The sequence below is a fragment of the Cervus canadensis genome, chromosome 15, assembly GCF_019320065.1.
Source record: "Cervus canadensis isolate Bull #8, Minnesota chromosome 15, ASM1932006v1, whole genome shotgun sequence".
Classification (NCBI taxonomy): domain Eukaryota; kingdom Metazoa; phylum Chordata; class Mammalia; order Artiodactyla; family Cervidae; genus Cervus; species Cervus canadensis.
In genome coordinates, this window is record NC_057400.1 from 66,454,832 (window position 1) to 66,473,189 (window position 18,358).

Genomic DNA, 18,358 nt, shown 5'->3' on the forward strand with positions numbered 1-18,358 from the left:
CTGTTCCTCTGAGATAAGAGAGATGGTGAAGAGAATAGGCAGAGATTGATGACTGGGCATTAGGATCTCAACCTTAAAGCGAACAATCTTCATTGTCCAATTGACTAGTGGAGATAATAGGAAAAAAAAAAGTGTGGGGATATGGACAGGCTGTCTTCAGTCACCTCAGTAAAGTAGGAGGCAAAGTTATCTCTGAGCATATGACTTGGTGAGCATAGAAAGTATCTGAAACAGCCACCACAAGGTACCAAAGGAAAAGCAATGAAAGGAACACAGAGTAGCCAAGAGGTCCCCGTCTAGAAGTCTCCATTGAATGGAAGGTATTGTTTTCTAGTCTGAAATGGACTTCTGCATTTTCCTGTACTGAAGGCAGCAGCTCTGACATCACCCCATAAGTGTACCACAGAACTCCCTGTTCCCTGGGCGACTGAATAAAGAAGAATGGCATGAGAGCGTCAGCCTTGTGCAAGGATGTATATATTGATTGCAGGTGCAAGGTATTGAAATAGTCATACTCATTCGGGCTGTTCATAGTCATGATCTTCCCTCTGATTCTGTTCCTTTATATGCTTGTTCTTTACCCTTTCTGCCTCTTCAGTAGCTAACATTTTATTGTGATTTTTGCATCTATTTCACATATAAATGGGCATATTCTTATTTTTTAATTAGTTTTTGTTTTGGAATAAAATTATATTAATACTAGTTAATAAATTAACTAGACAGCTTTTGTTTTCTATTTTCTGACAAAACATGTTCAAAATAGGAATTAATGGTTATTTAAAAGCTTACATACATACTGTTACATATATATACATATAGATAGGTTTCATTTATAATGTATGCATATGTCTCTATTTTTCTCCTTTTATAGTCCTACTTTAGCTATTATTGTTCTTATGATAAAATGTGAAATTAGTGTCTCTTTCCGTTACAAAAGCTGTGTTTGTTTCGTTTCTTATTTCACTATTTCAAGGAATATTTTTAGTACTTTCTTGCCTGGAGAATCCTAGGAATGGGGGAGCCTGGTGGCTTGCCATCTATGGGGTCGCACAGAGTCGGACATGACTGAAGCGACTTAGCAGCAGCAGCAGCAAACCAAAATAAATTTTTCAGTGGTAACAATTCTGAGGCATTGTCTTCAGTGTAGTTTTACTCCCACATTATATTATATTATGGTTTCTTCTTATAACATTCACAAATCAAAGTTCTTTTTTTTCAGAATACATTGAAAATATTGGTTACTTGTCTTTTTTGCATCCTGTGTTACAGTTAGGAAGTTTATTACTAATTTGGTGCTTGTTGCTATGTAGGTAATCTGTTTCTGCCTGTGTGTGTTGTGTACTGTCTTGCAGTTTACTATTCTAAATTTTACTGTAATATGCCTAAGTCTGAAACTTTCTATTTTATATTTTTCATAATCAGTTTTAATTCTGTGAAAATTCACTTTGTAATTTTTTTAAATGTATCTTGATCTCTCTTTTTATGTTTCTCTCTTTCTAGTATTCCCAGTATCTAGATTTTGGCACTTTAATTTCTATGCTCTAAATCTCTCAGTATTTCTTTGATATATCTCTATACTTTTTTTGTAGTCCTCTAGGAGAGTTTCTCCATTTAATCTTTATGTTCAATAATTCATCCATTAATTTTACCAATTCTGCAGATTATTTTTATGACTTTTTATAATTCCAGACATTATATTTTCATACTAATATTTTCTATATGGTTCACTTATGAATGACTTGTTATTCTTTTCTCATTTACAAGTATTTTTCCCTTGTCCTTAGGTAGATACTATCTTCATTTCCTTCTATTCTTAAAATTTTGTTTCTATGAAAATTTTAACCTAGAAAGAATATTTGCCTTATTAAAGTAAATATTTTTTCTTCATTTTTTGCTATTGAAAAAATCACAGTGTCTGCTGGACTTCAGTCTGAAAATATACATGAAAATCAAAGTGAAAGTTGCTCAGTCGTGTCCAACTCTTTGCAACCCCATGGACTATATAGCCCCCCAGGCTCCTTTGTCCATGGGATTTTCCAGGCAAGAATACTGGAGTGGGTTGCCATGCCCTCCTCCAGGGAATCTTCCCAACCCATGGATCAAACCCAGGTATCCAGCATTGAAGGCGAATTCTTTACTCTCTGATCTACCAGAGAAACCTGAAAATATACATGGCTTTACGAACAAAGCTAGTGGAGGTGATGGAATTCCAGTTGAGCTATTTCAAATCCTGAAAGATGATGCTGTGAAAGTGCTGCACTCAATATGCCAGCAAATTTGGAAAACTCAGCAGTGGCCACAGGACTGGTTTTTCCAGTAGTCATGTATGGATGTCAGAGGAGGACTATAAAGAAAGCTGAGTGCAGAAGATTTGATGATTTTGAAGTGTGGTGTTGGAGAAGACTCTTGAGAGACCCTTGGACTGCAAGGAGATCCAACCAGTCCATCCTAAAGGAGATCAGTCCTGGGTGTTCATTGGAAGGACTGATGCTGAAGCTGAAACTCCAATACTTTGGCCACCTCATGCCAAGAACTGACTCATTGGAAAAGACCCTGATGCTGGGAAAGATTGAGGGCAGGAGAAGGGGACGACAGAGGATAAGATGGCTGTATGGCATCACTGATGTTGGTAGGAATGTAGGATGTGTGAGGATGGTACATTTAGAGACAGTAGACCAGAGAATGTTTTACTCTGAGGTTCTCCTCTTAGAAGAGACTATGAAGGAAGGCTGAGGGTGGGTCAAAGTTCAGGAGCCTGTTGAAGGAGAGAAGCTTAGCTAGTTTGGTCACATCTAAGTAGCAGGTATTTTGTCCAGATTGGTCAGTAATACAGACAGTTCCTCTAATCAGTCATTGTTGTTCAGTCACTCAGTCATGTCTGAGTGACTTTGTGACCCTAGGGACTGCTGCAAGCCAAGCTTCCTTGTTGTTCACCACCTCCTAGAGTTTGCTCAACTTATGTGCATTGAATCATTGATGCCCTTCAGCCTTCTCATCCTCTGTTGTCCCCTTCTCCTCCTGCCCTCAATCTTTCACAGCATCAGGGTCTTTTCCAACGAGTTGGCTCTTCACAATAGGTGGCCAAAGAATTGAAGCTTCAGCTTCAGCATCAGTCCTTCAAAGGAATATTCAGGACTGATTTCCTTTAGGATTGACTGGTTGGATCTCCATGCTGTCCAAGGGACTCTCAAGAGTCTTCTCCAACACCACAGTTCAAAAGCATCAATTTTACGATGCTCAGCGTTCTTTATGGTCCAACCCTCACATCCCATGACTACTGGAAAAACTATAGCACCATAGCTTTGACTATAGAGACCTTTATTGGCAAAGTGTCTGCTATTGGCAAAATGTCTCTGCTTTTTAATATGCTTTCTAAATTTGTCACAGCTTTTCTTCCAAGAAGAAAGTGTCTTTTGATTTCAATCAATCATTAATGAAGTCAATAATAGGAATTTGGGAGGTCTAAGTCTGACCCTGTTCTGGGTAAACAGGAGAGTGCTCTGGATCTTATCTAAGTAATGTGGGAAAGGGGGTTCTTTGTAGCAAGCCATTACCAGACACAAATGGTGGGGGATTTCCTTAACCTTTGTTATTTTCCAGGATTACATGACTAGGGTAAAGTTCAAATCGTCAAGGTGGTGATGAGGATAGAGATTTCTCAGAAGAAATGTTTTGGCAGCTGGATAGGAAAGGGTGGTAGAAAGCTGACAGGAGGGTCACCAGCAGATTTAAGATCACCATGGTTCCACTAAAGTTAAAAATAGGTCGTTTTGATTGTAGCCACAGAAGCAGAATGCATTATTTGCTGTGGTCAAACAGTATTGCTCCTAGGCAAGTATAGAGCCTCTAACAGTAACAGTAATGCCTCTAATACTAAGGAAAACATGATTTTACAATAGAAATATTTGAAGGATATGTTTTGGAGGGCTAGATTTTCTATCAATGTGCTCTTACCAAAGCCATTAACACTGTAAGATGCTGTAGACATCATGTGAAAAGATGTTTCTTTTAGTTTCTTCTAGGACTGATACATATAGCTGGTAAAAGGAATTGTTTCCCTATGTCTTAAAACTGTATATAAAATGATTAAAATGGCAAATCTATTCAGTTCAGTTCAGTTCAGTCAGTCAGTCGTATCCAACTCTTTGCGACCCAAGGACTGCAGTGCCAGGCTTCCCTGTCCATCACCAACTCCCGGAGCTTACTCAAACTCATGTCCATCAAGTCAGTGATGCCATCCAACCGTCTCATCCTGTGTCATCCCCTTCTCCTCCCGCCTTCAATCATTCCCAGCATCAGGGTCTTTTCAAATGAGTCATTTCTTCCCATCAAGTGGTCGAAGTATTGGAGCTTCAGCTTCAGCATCAGTCCTTTAATGAACATTCAGGACAGATTTCCTTTAGGATGGACTGGTTTGATCTCCTTGCTGTCCAAGGGACTCTCAAGAGTCTTCTCCAACACCACAGTTCAAAAGCATCGATTTTTCAGCACTCAGCTTTCTTTATAGTCCAATTCTTACATCCATACATGACTAATGGAAAAGCCACAGCTTTGACTAGACAGACCTTTGTTGGCAAAGTAATGTCTCTGCTTTTTAATATGCTGTCTAGGTTGGTCATAACTTTTCTTCCAAGGAGCAGGAGTCTTTAATTTCATGGCATGCTGTTACCATCTGCAGGGATTTTGGAGCCCCCCAAAATCAAGTCTGTCACTGTATCCATTGTTTCCCCATCTATTTACCATGAAGTGATGGGACCACATGCCATGATCTTAGTTTTCTGAATGTTGAGTTTTAAGCCAACTTTTTCACTCTCCTCTTTCACTTTCATCAAGAGGCTTTTTAGTTCTTCTTCGCTTTCTGCTATAAGTGTGGTGTCATCTGCATATCTTAGGTATTTGATATTTCTCCCAGGAATCTTGATTCCAGCTTGTGCTTCATCCAGTCCAGCATTTCTTATGATGTACTCTGCATATAAGTTAAATAAGCAGGGTGACGATATACAGCCTTGATGTACTCCTTTCCCATTTTGGAACCAGTCTGTTGTTCCATGCCCAGTTCTAACTGTTGTTTCTTGACCTGCATTCAGATTTCTCAGGAGGCAGGTAAGGTGGTCTAGTATTCTCACCTCTTTAAGAATTTGCCACAGTTTGTTGTGATCCACACAGTCAAAGGCTTTGGCATAGTCAATGAAGCAGAAGTAGATGTTTTATTGGAACTCTCTTGCTTTTGTGATGATCCAATGGACATTGGCAATTTGATCTCTGCTTCCTCTGCCTTTCCTAAATCCAGCTTCTACATCTGGAAGTTCACATTCACGTACTGTTGAAGCCTGATTTGGAGAATATTTAGCATTACTTTACTAGCATATGAAATGAGTGCAGTTGTTCGGTAGTTTGAACATTCTTTGGCATCGCCTTTCTTTGGGATCGGAATGAAAACTGACCTTTTCCATTCCTGTGCCCACTGCTGAGTTTTCCAAATTTGCTGACATATTGAGTGCAGCACTTTCACAACATCATGTTTTAGGATTTGAAATAGCTCAACTGAAATTCCATCACCTCCGCTAACTTTGTTTGTAGTCATGCTTCCTAAGGCCCGCTTGATTTTGCATTCCAGAATGTTGGCTCTAGGTGAGTGATCACATCATTTTGATTATCTGGATCGTGAAAATTTTTTGTATAGTTCTTCTGTGTATTCTTGCCACCTCTTCTTTTTTTTTTTTTTTTTTATTAGTTAATATCTTCTGTTTCTGTTAGGTCCATACCATTTCTGACCTTTATTGTGCCCATCTTTGTATGAAATGTTCTCTTGGTATCTTTAATTTTCTTGAAATCTATGCACTTTTGTAAATCCTTGTTAGAATTTATCATAAAGATAAAAATTAGTTGCCATACATGTCAAAAATTAAAAATCAAAATGGATAACATTAAAGCAAGACATTTAAGTGAAAAAATCCTTTTCAAGCTAAATATCCTAATGACAGGTGAAAAATTTTGAAACTCAGGTACAAAGTTTTATATTGCTGCTTTGTCTGTAGAAATCAACTGAATCTTAACACAATATATATTTTATGAATTCCAGTCAAGATCCCTTCAGTCTTTAATCCTAGACTGTAATAGCATTAATTGAGCAATCAAGCTGTTTTATTCTAGTCTTTCAAAGGAATTAAGACAGTTTTGCCAAAGATAATGCTACCTCAGTGATTGGATCCTACAAGTTCTCACTCACAGTTAGGATAAGGATATCAAAGTGTTTGGTCAAATGATGAAAACAGCAGATCTAAAAAGGTATAATTCTTTTGTGTGCAACGAAAATAAAAGGGGGAAATAGTGTATTGTGATTTTTAAAAGGGGGGAAATATTAAGTAGAACTTATACAAAGAACTTCAAAATCTAACATTCAAAATGAAGCTTAAGCTAGGTTACTCTTAGGTCCACATATAGGAAAGCCATGTTTATTCTATTGTAATAATGTCCATTTCGATATGGAGTTTTGTCTTTATCAATATTTCTTTTAGCATAATTTATTTTGATTATCTCATTTGAGAGAAAAGTAACTGACCTCCCATTAAGAGCATAAGATAATGAATAAAATCCAGGGAGAGAAATACTTCATTGATCATTGGATGAAGCTTTCATGAAAAAATCTCAATCTAATGTTGAAACAGACTGATATAAGCCTGCCAAAATTTAGCTCAGAATTTTATAGGCACTTATGGAAGTATATGAGATACTCATCATGCCACTGGGATAGCTCAGATGGTTTGAGGTTTCCACTACTTCCATCTCTGGAGTTTTCTCTCTTTTCATTAAGAGGACACAAAAAAGTACATGTGGTTATCTTCATTCTGGAGGGGATGAGTGGTGGTACTCGGGCTGATACTCAGTCCTGATACTCAGTCCCCATACTGAGTTTTGCGATATCCCAATGTTGCCATAATTACGGACCAGATACTTACTGAACAGTACTTAGCTCTGGAAATGACTTCTGAATATGTTTCTTTCAAATCCTCTTAGAATAGGCAGTGTCAGTAAATTTCAAATTTTGTAGCTTTTATTGTCAGTAAGAATAGGCTGTATATGCTCATTTTTCCTTTTGTTTCATTGTAGCCTCTCAGTGAGTGACGATGATGGTGTGGTCACTCACCTATAGTCAGACATCCTGGAGTGTGAAATCAAATGTGCCTTAATAAGCATTACTACTAATAAAGCTAGTGGAGGTGATGGAATTCCAGCTGAGCTATTTGAAATCCTAAAAGATGATGCTGTTAAAGTGCTGCACTCAGTATATCAGCAAGTTTGGAATAGTAAGTAGTGGTCACGAGACTGGAAAATGTCAGTTTTCATTCCAATCCAAAAGAAGGGTAGTATCAAAGAATGTTCAAGCTAATGTATGATTGTGCTCATTTCACATGCTAGCAACATGAGGCTCAAATGAGGCTCCAAGCTAGGTTTCAGCAGTATGTGAATTGCAAACTTCCAGATGTACAAGCTGGTTTTAGAAGATGCAGAAGAACCAGAGATAAGATTGCCAAAATCCTTTTGATCACAGAGAAATCAAGAGAATTCCAGAAAAACATCTATGTCTTCTTCATTGACTGTGCTAAGCCTTTGACTGTGTGGATTACAATAAACTGTGGAAAATTCTTAAAGAGACTCCCGTATCAGACCACTTCACCAGTCTCCTGATAAAGCTGTATACAGGTCAAGAAACAACAGTTAGAACTGGACATGGAACAACAGACTGCTTCAACATTAGGAAAAGAATACATCAAGGCTGTATATTGTCACCCTGTTTATTTAAATTATGTGCAGAGTACATCATGAGAAATGGTGAGCTGGATGAATCACAAGCTGGAATCAAGATTAGTGGGAGAAATATCAACAATTTCAGATATGCAGATGATAACCACTATAATGACAGAAAGTGAAGTGGAACTAAAGAGCCTCTTGATGAAGGTGAAAGATGAGAGTGAAAAAGCTGGCTTAAAATTCAACATTCAAAAAACTAAGATCATGATTTCTGGTCTGATGACTTCATGGCAAATAGATGGGGAAAAAGTGGAAACAGTGACAGATTTTATTTTCTTGGGCTCCAAAATCACCACAGATGGTGATTGCTACCATGAAATTAAAAGACGCTTGCTCCTTGGAAGAAAAGCTATGAAAAACCTAAACAGCGTATTAAAAAGCAAAGATAGCACTTTTCCAACAAAGATCCGTCTAGTCAAAGCTAAGGTTTTTCCACTAGTCATGTACGAATGTGAGAGTTGGACCTTAAAGAAGGCTTAGCGCTGAAGAATTGATGCTTTCTTATTGTACTGCTGGAGAAGACTCTTGAGAGTGAGTCCATCGGACAGCAAGGAGATCAAATCAGTCAGACCTAGAGGAAATCAACCCTGAATATTCATTGAAGGACTGATGCTGAAGCTGAAGCTCCAATACTTTGGCCACCTGATTCAAAGAGCTGACTCACTGGAAAAGATTCTGATGCTGGGAAAGATTGAGGGCAGGAGGCGAAGATGGTTGGATGGTATCACAGCCTCGATGGCCATGAGTTTGAGCAAACTCCCCAAGATACTGAAGGACAGGGAATCCTGGTGTGCTACAGTCCATGAAGTCCCAAAAGAGTCAGACATGACTTAACAACTCAACAACAACAGCAGCCTTTATTTTGACCTTACTCTTCAGTGCTAAATCACTTCAGTCATGTCCCACACTTTGTGACCCTATGGACTATAGCCCACTGGACTCCTCGGTCCATGGGATTCTCCAGATGAGAATCATGAGGTGGGTTACCATGAGCTCCTCCAGGGGATCTTCCTGACCCAGGGATCAAACCTGTGTCTCTTATGTCTCCTATGTTGGCAAGTGGGGTTTTTTTTTCTTTTTTTTTTAACCACTAGTGTCACCAGACCTTACTTTTAGCATTGCAAGAAATTCAGGTCCTTTTGTTGTTGTTGTTGTTCCCTAGACCTGGTATTTCTGGATGTTTTATGTCAAGATTTTCTCATATATAATCCATTCTGAAGACTTTGCCACATTATCAAATGCTAAAGCTCTTCTTAGGCCTTTTCCCATTCCTAATAAAGGGTGTTGCATAGTAGTCTAGGCCTTCAAGGAGAGCCAGTGGATGGCTCCCAGAGGCGATTAGTAGTGTGGCTAGGAGCTGCATGCCCCTAATCAACACGTACCACAAGTGCTCTGCCCTTCTACCTGAAACCTTTCCCCATCCTCACCTTTAGCCCTTGCCCATCAGGAAAGTGACTGTTCACATGACTCTGAAGCTTTCCCTGTGAACAGAACAGCCATCTGTGCATCATCCTCTGTCTTTCAAGGGTGTCTCCCATCTCCTTCTCCCTTACTCTCAAAGATGGTAAATCCCTAGAAAGCAGGGACCACGTCCTACTTATTTTTACTTTCTAATTGCTGTCAAGATCAAGCTCAGTTGTGTCTGACTCTTTGCGACCCCATGGGCTGTGGCCCTCCAGGCACCTCTGTCTATGGAATTTTCTAGGCAAGAAAACTGGAGTGGGTTGCCATTTCCTTTTGAGGGGATCTTCCCAACCCAGTGATAAAACCTGTGATTCTTGCATCTCCTGCGTTAGCAGGCGTACTCTTTTACCAGCGTGTCACCTGGGAAGCCCATTCCTATAATGTCTGTCATATAAACGTGGTCTCAAAGTGTAGCTAGTGGAAGGACAAAGCGTTTTTTTTTTTTTTAATAAGTGTTAGATATGAGTGAATATCGTAAAAAAAAGGAAAATAGTGATAAGCATTTATATCTTAAGGAATTTCAGAAGACACTAAAATTGCTATTTCTTAGTAAATTATAAATGTATAGCCTCTAAAACACATGTCACATGACTTCTCCTGTGAAATGTCTCAGTTTGTGTGCTGGTTTGTTTTCTTGTCTACACTTAGTATTGATCCACAGAAGCAAAGAGCCCTTTGCAAATTACTGTCCTAAAATACAGAGAGGAAGAATATCAGAAGATGTCTTAGAATTGGGAGATTTAAGCAGAGAACATTTGCAATAAACACTAATTAGATCCAGAAGATTGTCAGAAATGAACTGAGTTCTCCCAGGAGGATTTTTGAAATTTCCTTTACTAGCAATGAAGTTCCAATTGTCAGCAACTACTTTAGAGTATTTAGCAATGTGGAGGCGTTAATGCAGGATCTAAAATTGCCTGACATTGTCTCAGGATTACCTTCTTGAATTATATATTCAAAAAGCACACAAAAGTTTTGAGAGTAAAAAGAAATGTGTTGTATATGCATTCACAGGCAAAGAACTATTTTAACTTCACCTGGTTTTCCCTTCTGTACAGAATTAAATCTAATGATTAATCATCATTACTTTAGCGTCATCTCTGATCTCTTAGTGAACAGGATTTTAAAGTGATATATGAGTTACATAAATGTGAACCATGTTTTAATCAATTTGAGGTTTCTTTTTTTTTTTTTTTCTTTTAACCTTGAAAGAATTCCAGGAAAATTTGATATTAAATTACTCATAACAATAAAAATGAAATTCAGAGCCAACTACTTTACAGCTTTTAATATTCATACCATATAGAGTTTCTTTAGTCATAACAGTGTGATTTAATTTTTAAAGCAAGAGCCTGGGCAGCAGGTTGCAAAGCAGGAAACTGCCATTCATTAAAAAATTCACTCTAAACTTCTTCTGAACTGATTTATAAGTATCTATAGGAAATTTACCAAATTTCTGTTGGTAAATAATTTTCAAACTTGTATATGCTGGATTATTCTAAAAAAGTGATTGTTGGCTTCAAACTTCTTTTACAATCAGGGCTAAAAAGGTTAAATTTATACAGTAAATGAATACAAAGTGGATTCATAGTGTTTTCTTAATGTGTTTACTGATTTTTATGAAAAATTTGGGATTAAAATAATTAACTTAAAGACATCTGCCTTTAATGTTTATAATACACTTAAGAACTATTATTTAGAGAATTTAAACTCCCAATTGGCTTTAAATTTAGAATGATTATGTTTCTATACATTGTGAATAATTTATTAATTATGATTTTTTTTCTTGATCACGTTTACACATCCCATTTGTATTTTGTACATAGCCAGAGTTACTTGCTTGCCTCTGGATCCCTAAGAAAGATAAGAGCAAAAATGTACAATACATTATGTTATTTTATAAAGAAATTAAAAATGAACCTGAAAAATCACTCTTTAGTTCAGTTCAATTCAGTTCAGTCACTCAGTCGTGTCCGACTCTTTGCGACCCCATGGACTGCAGCACGCCAGGCTTCCCTGTCCATCACCAACTCCTGGAGTTTACCCAAACTAATGTCCATTGAGTCGGTGATGCCATCCAACCATCTCATCCTCTGTCATCCCCTTCTCCTTCTGCCTCAATCTTTCCCAGCATCAGGGTCTTTTCCAATGAGTCAGTTCTTCATATTAGTTGGCCAAAATATTGGAGTTTCAGCTTCAGCATCAGTCCTTCCAATGAATATTCAGGACTGATTTCCTTTATAATTGACTGGCTTGATCTCCTTGCAGTCCAAGGGACTCTCAAGAATCTTCTCCAACACTTCGGTTCAAAAGCATCAATTCTTCGGTACTCAGCTTTCTTTATCATCCAACTCTAACATCCATGCATGACTCCTGGAAAAACCATAGCTTTAACTAGACCTTTGTCAGCAAAGTAATGTCTCTGCTTTTTAATATGCTACCTAGGTTGGTTATAGCTTTTCTTTCAAGGAGTAAGTGTCTTTTAATTTCATGGCTGCAGTCACCATCTGCCGTGATTTTGGAGCCCAAGAAAATAAAGCCTCTCACTGTATCCATTGTTTCCCCATCTATTTGCTATGAAATGATGAGACCAGATGCCATGATATTAGTTTTCTGAATGTTGTTTTAAGCCAGCTTTTTCACTGTCCTCTTTCACTTTCATCAAGAAGCTCTTTAGTTCTTTGCTTTCTGCCATAAGTGTGCTGTCATCTGCATGTCTAAGGTTATTGATATTTCTCCTGGCAACCTAATTCCAGCTTGTGCTTCATCCAGCCCAGCATTTCGCATGATATACTCTGCATGTAATTTAACTAAGCAGGGTGACACTATACAGCCTTGACATACTCCTTTCCCAATTTGGAGCCAGTCTGTTATTCTGTGTCCAGTTGTAACTGTTGCTTCTTGACCTGCATACAGATTCCGCAGGAGGCAGGTCAGGTTGTCTGATATTCCCATCTCTTGAAGAATTTTCCATAGTTTGTTGTGGTCTACACTGTCAAAGGTTTAGCATGGTCAAGAGGGCAGAAGTAGATGTTCTTCTGGAACTCTCTTGCTTTTTTGATGATCCAACGGATGTTGACAATTTGATCCCTGATTCCTCTGTCTTTTCTAAATCCAGCTTGAACATCTGGAAGTTCTTGCTTCACGTACTATTGAAGCCTGGCTTGGAGAATTTTGAGCATGACTTTCCTAGCCTGTGAGATGAGTGTACCTGCGGTAGTTTGAGCGTTCTTTGGCACTGCCTTTCTCTGGGCACTCTTGCCTTTCCCTGTGTATAATTAGGTGATCTGTTTCTTCATCCAGCTTCAGTTTTTTTCATACTTTCACGATGTCACTCCTGTCTTTTAGTTTGCAATGTTTCAGATGTGAAAGCTGCTGCAATCAGAATCTTTGCTCTTCTATACATAATATCTTCATTTCTGACTGCTTTTAAGATTTTCTCTTCATTCTTAGTATTGGTTTCTTCATTTTTCCAGAGAAGTTGAATCTTACATTTAGATACATTATATTTCTTGACTGCATGGTTTTTTTTTCTGCAAGTTTTTGATCTTCACTTATTCCTTGAGGATAACAATCATGTCTGTTAGCTATAGGTGAAAAGTAATTCTTGGGAGGGTACAGAAATATTTGATCTTTATTGTATTACTTTGCATCTTGAATAATGTCTGGCACTGGTGGTCAGTAAATAATTTCTGACTAAATGAATTAATTGTAGAAAATGAAGTTATTTTTAATCATAACTTAAATAATAGTAATATCTTTCAGAGCATAGAAAATAAACCATCTTATATGGTTACTATGCATGGTATAATTATCATGGCATTCTAATTCTTACACTGTACTCTCTACCTATCTTGTATTAATAGTGTGTATCATGAGAAGAGTAAAATGTGAGGTGAATAACAGAGTGATGCTACTGTGTCATCATCTAAGTCTACAAAACAGTGCTTAACAATAATAGTTTATAATTGAGTTAACTATTTTTATTTTCCTTTGAGAGTAGAAATGCAAGGACATAAACAGCTATAATTTCACTGTAAAAATGACTTTATGATAAAGATTAATCCTTCTGTTGTGCTTTAATTGCTATGTAGATTTATGGAGAGTGCTATGGACTGAATCCTTGTGTTCCCTCCAAATTAATATGTCGAAGCCCTTACCCCCAAAGAAATGGTATCTAGAGATGGAGTCTTTAGGATCTAATTGGGTAGAAGGTACTTATTAAAACCTGACCATGCTGGCACGCTAAAGTATGACTCTCAAAATTCCAGCCTCTACAGCTGTGAGAAATAAATTTCTATTGTTGAGGCCACCCAGTCTAAGGTATTTTGCTATGGCAACCTGACCAGACCAAGAAAGAAAAAAAAATTGTTACTGAGAACAAATACCTAAAACTGTGGAAGTAGCTTTGGAACTAGATAATGGGGAGAAGCTTGAAGAGTTCTGAAGTGTATGCTAGAAGAAACCAAGAGTATTTTGAAGGGACTGCTAAAGACAGTTCTGGTCAGAGGTCAGAAAGAAAAGAAGAGAGCTGGAGGGAAAGTCTCCATCTTCTTAGAGAATCCACAGATAATCATGAACAGAATGTTAGTAGAAATACAAATGTTCAAGCCCATTCTTTTAAGGTCTTGGGGAAAAAATACAACATGTTTTTGAACAATGGTGAAAAGGTGATCATTGTGAAAAAAATGGCAAAAAAAAAAAAACCACAAAAAACTTGACTGAATTGTATTTGTGTTCTAATGTTTTGTGGAGGATAAAACTAGGAATCAACAAAATTGGATATTTAACTGGAGGGGATTTCTAAGCAAAATGTTAAAGGGGGAGCTTGGTTCTTTTTAAATTATTATAGTAAAATGTGAGAAAGAAATAAAGTTGTTATGCACGAATTAATCAACATGTAAAGGTTTGGAAAATTCTAAGTTGATTTGTCATATGGAGAAACTGTCCTTTGATAAAATTAGTGTCTTTGTGATTCACAGACCTAATCAGTTACTCTAACAGAAACAGTGCCGGTTTCAGCTGAAGGAGATGTTGATGGGATGAAATGATGAAAATATTTTGGATTTCTTAGATCCCACAGGACAGGACCATACATCTATTTGGCTGTGAATGCACACTGTTCTTCAAGACTAGGGGTGCATCGTCCAGATGGTGATTCAGGGATCATTAAGGCTCCCTCTGTGGTTTCAGGGACGAGGAGCGGGAAATGCCCCATTGCCTTGGTTTCAAAAGATAGGCAGCAGCTGCCTGGAGAATGGGGCAAAGAGTTGCCCAGCATAGCATGATGGAGGGGAGAGGGGCATGATATCCACTTGTCATAAGCAGATGACTCCTGTTTATCCACCACTGCTGTTAATGATAATCCAAAACATTACCATACTTTTTACTGACAAGTTCAGGGAAAAGTTAACCTTCCTTCTTCTTAAATTTGCAAGTAAATATAATTAATGAAAGATGTAAAAGAAAAAGACGAGAAGATTAAGGAACTTTGGAGAAATTTTATTTGATATATTATTCTTGTCTGCTGTGCCACTCATAATATTGAGTAGTGTTTTTTTTTTTTTCCAAGCAATTTTAGTTTAATACTTAGAAGACTCAGTTAATGTTTCTAGTTAATATTGTACATTTTAAATTTTTTTTTTTTTTTGGAGGCTAATTACTTCACAACATTTCAGTGGGTTTTGTCATACATTGATATGAATCAGCCATAGATTTACACTTATTCCCCATCTCGATCCCCCCTCCCACCTCCCTCTCCACCCGATTCCTCTGGGTCTTCCCAGTGCACCAGGCCCAGCACTTGTCTCATGCATCCCACCTGGGCTGGTGATCTGTTTCACCATAGATAGTATACATGCTGTTCTTTTTGAAACATCCCACCCTCACCTTCTCCCACAGAGTTCAAAAGTCTGTTCTGTATTTCTGTGTCTCTTTTCTGTTTTGCATATAGGGTTATCGTTACCATCTTTCTAAATTCCATATATATGTGTTAGTATGCTGTAATGTTCTTTATCTTTCTGGCTTACTTCACTCTGTATAAGGGCTCCAGTTTCATCCATCTCATTAGGACTGGTTCAAATGAATTCTTTTTAATGGCTGAGTAATATTCCATGGTGTATATGTACCACAGCTTCCTTATCCATTCATCTGCTGATGGGCATCTAGGTTGCTTCCATGTCCTGGCTATTATAAACAGTGCTGCGATGAACATTGGGGTGCACGTGTCTCTTTCAGATCTGGTTTCCTCAGTGTGTATGCCCAGAAGTGGGATTGCTGGGTCATATGGCAGTTCTATTTCCAGTTTTTTAAGGAATCTCCACACTGTTCTCCATAGTGGCTGTACTAGTTTGCATTCCCACCAACAGTGTAAGAGGGTTCCCTTTTCTCCACACCCTCTCCAGCATTTATTGCTTGTAGACTTTTGGATAGCAGCCATCCTGACTGGCGTGTAATGGTACCTCATTGTGGTTTTGATTTGCATTTCTCTGATAATGAGTGATGTTGAGCATCTTTTCATGTGTTTGTTAGCCATCTGTATGTCTTCTTTGGAGAAATGTCTGTTTAGTTCTTTGGCCCATTTTTTGATTGGGTCATTTATTTTTCTGGATTTGAGCTGCAGGAGTTGCTTGTATATTTTTGAGATTAATCCTTTGTCTGTTTCTTCATTTGCTATTATTTTCTCCCAATCTGACGGCTGTCTTTTCACCTTACTTATAGTTTCCTTTGTAGTGCAAAAGCTTTTAAGTTTCATTAGGTCCCATTTGTTTAGTTTTGCTTTTATTTCCAATATTCTGGGAGGTGGGTCATAGAGGATCTTGCTGTGATTTATGTCGGAGAGTGTTTTGCCTATGTTCTCCTCTAGGAGTTTTATAGTTTCTGGTCTTACATTTAGATCTTTAATCCATTTTGAGTTTATTTTTGTGTATGGTGTTAGAAAGTGTTCTAGTTTCATTCTTTTACAAGTGGTTGACCAGTTTTCCCAGCACCACTTGTTAAAGAGATTGTCTTTTGTCCATTGTATATCCTTGCCTCCTTTGTCAAAGATAAGGTGTCCATAGGTTCGTGGATTTATCTCTGGGGCTTTCTATTCTGTTCCATTGGTCTATATTTCTGTCTTTGTGCCAGTACCACACTGTCTTGATGACTGTGGCTTTGTAGTAGAGTCTGAAGTCAGGCAGGTTGATTCCTCCAGTTCCATTTCTTCTTTTCTCAAGATTACTTTGGCTATTCGAGGTTTTTTGTATTTCCATACAAATTGTGAAATTCTTTGTCTAGTTCTGTGAAAAATACCGTTGGTAGCTTGATAGGGATTGCATTGAATCTATAGATTGCTTTGGGTAGAATAGCCATTTTGACAATATTGATTCTTCCAATCCATGAACACGGTATGTTTCTCCATCTGTTTGTGTCCTCTTTGATTTCTTTCATCAGTGTTTTATATTTTTCTATGTATAGGTCTTTTGTTTCTTTAGGTAGATAAACTCCTAAGTATTTTATGCTTTTTGTTGCAATGGTGAATGGTATTGTTTCCTTAATTTCTCTTTCTGTTTTTTCATTGTTAGTATATAGGAATGCAAGGGATTTCTGTGTGTTAATTTTATATCCTGCAACTTTACTATATTCATTGATTAGCTCTAGTAATTTTCTGGTAGAGTCTTTAGGGTTTTCTATGTAGAGGATCATGTCATCTGCAAACAGTGAGAGTTTCACTTCTTCTTTTCCTATCTGGATTCCTTTTACTTCTTTTCTGCTCTGATTGCTGTGGCCAAAACTTCCAACACTATGCTGAATAGTAGTGGTGAGAGTGGGCACCCTTGTCTTGTTCCTGATTTCAGGGGAAATGCCTTTCAATTTTTCACCATTGAGGTGATGCGTGCTGTGGGTTTGTCATATATAGCTTTTATTATGTTGAGGTATGTTCCTTCTATTCCTGCTTTTGGAGAGTTTTAATCATAAATGAGTGTTGAATTTTGTCAAAGGCTTTCTCTGCATCTATTGAGATAATCATATGGTTTTTATCTTTCAATTTGTTAATGTGGTGTATTACATTGATTGATTTGCAGATATTAAAGAATCCTTGCATTCCTGGGATAAAGCCCACTTGGTCATGGTGTATGATTTTTTTAAATATGTTGTTGGATTCTGTTTGCTAGAATTTTGTTAAGGATTTTTGCATCTATGTTCATCAGTGATATTGGCCTGTAGTTTTCTTTTTTTGTGGCATCTTTGTCTGATTTTGGAATTAGGGTGATGGTGGCCTCATAGAATGAGTTTGGAAGTTTACCTTCTTCTGCAATTTTCTGGAAGAGTTTGAGTAAGGTAGGTGTTAGCTCTTCTCTAAATATTTGGTAGAATTCAGCTGTGAAGCCATCTGGTCCTGGGCTTTTGTTTGCTGGAAGATTTTTGATTACAGTTTCGATTTCCTTGCCTGTGATGGGTCTGTTAAGATCTTCTATTTCTTCCTGGTTCAGTTTTGGAAAGTTATACTTTTCTAAGAATTTGTCCATTTCATCCAAGTTGTCCATTTTATTGGCATAGAGCTGCTGTAGTAGTCTCTTATGATCCTTTGTATTTCAGTGTTGTCTGTTGTGATCTCTCCATTTTCATTTCTAATTTTGTTAATTTGGTTCTTCTCTCTTTGTTTCTTAATGAGTCTTGCTAATGGTTTGTCAATTTTGTTTATTTTTCAAAAAACCAGCTTTTAGCTTTGTTGATTTTTGCTATGGTCTCTTTAGTTTCTTTTGCATTTATTTCTGCCCTAATTTTTAAGATTTCTTTCCTTCTACTAACCCTGGGGTTCTTCATTTCTTCCTTCTCTAATTGCTTTAGGTGTAGAGTTAGGCTATTTATTTGGTTTTTTTCTTGTTTCTTGATGTAAGCCTGTAATGCTATGAACCTTCCCCTTAGCACTGCTTTTACAGTGTCCCATAGGTTTTGGGTTGTTGTGTTTTCATTTTCATTCATTTCTATACATATTTTGATTTCTTTTTGATTTCTTCTATGATTTGTTGGTTATTCAGAAGCGTGTTATTTAGCCTCCATATGTTTGAATTTTTAACAATTTTTTTCCTGTAATTGA

At 37.5% G+C, this 18,358-nt stretch overlaps 1 protein-coding gene across 3 annotated transcripts in view; it reads left to right on the plus strand.

Moving 5' to 3' along the window:
* GULP1 (GULP PTB domain containing engulfment adaptor 1) overlaps nucleotides 1–18,358 on the plus strand; it is a 315,347-nt gene that overhangs the window by 177,791 nt on the left and 119,198 nt on the right. The window lies entirely within an intron of this gene.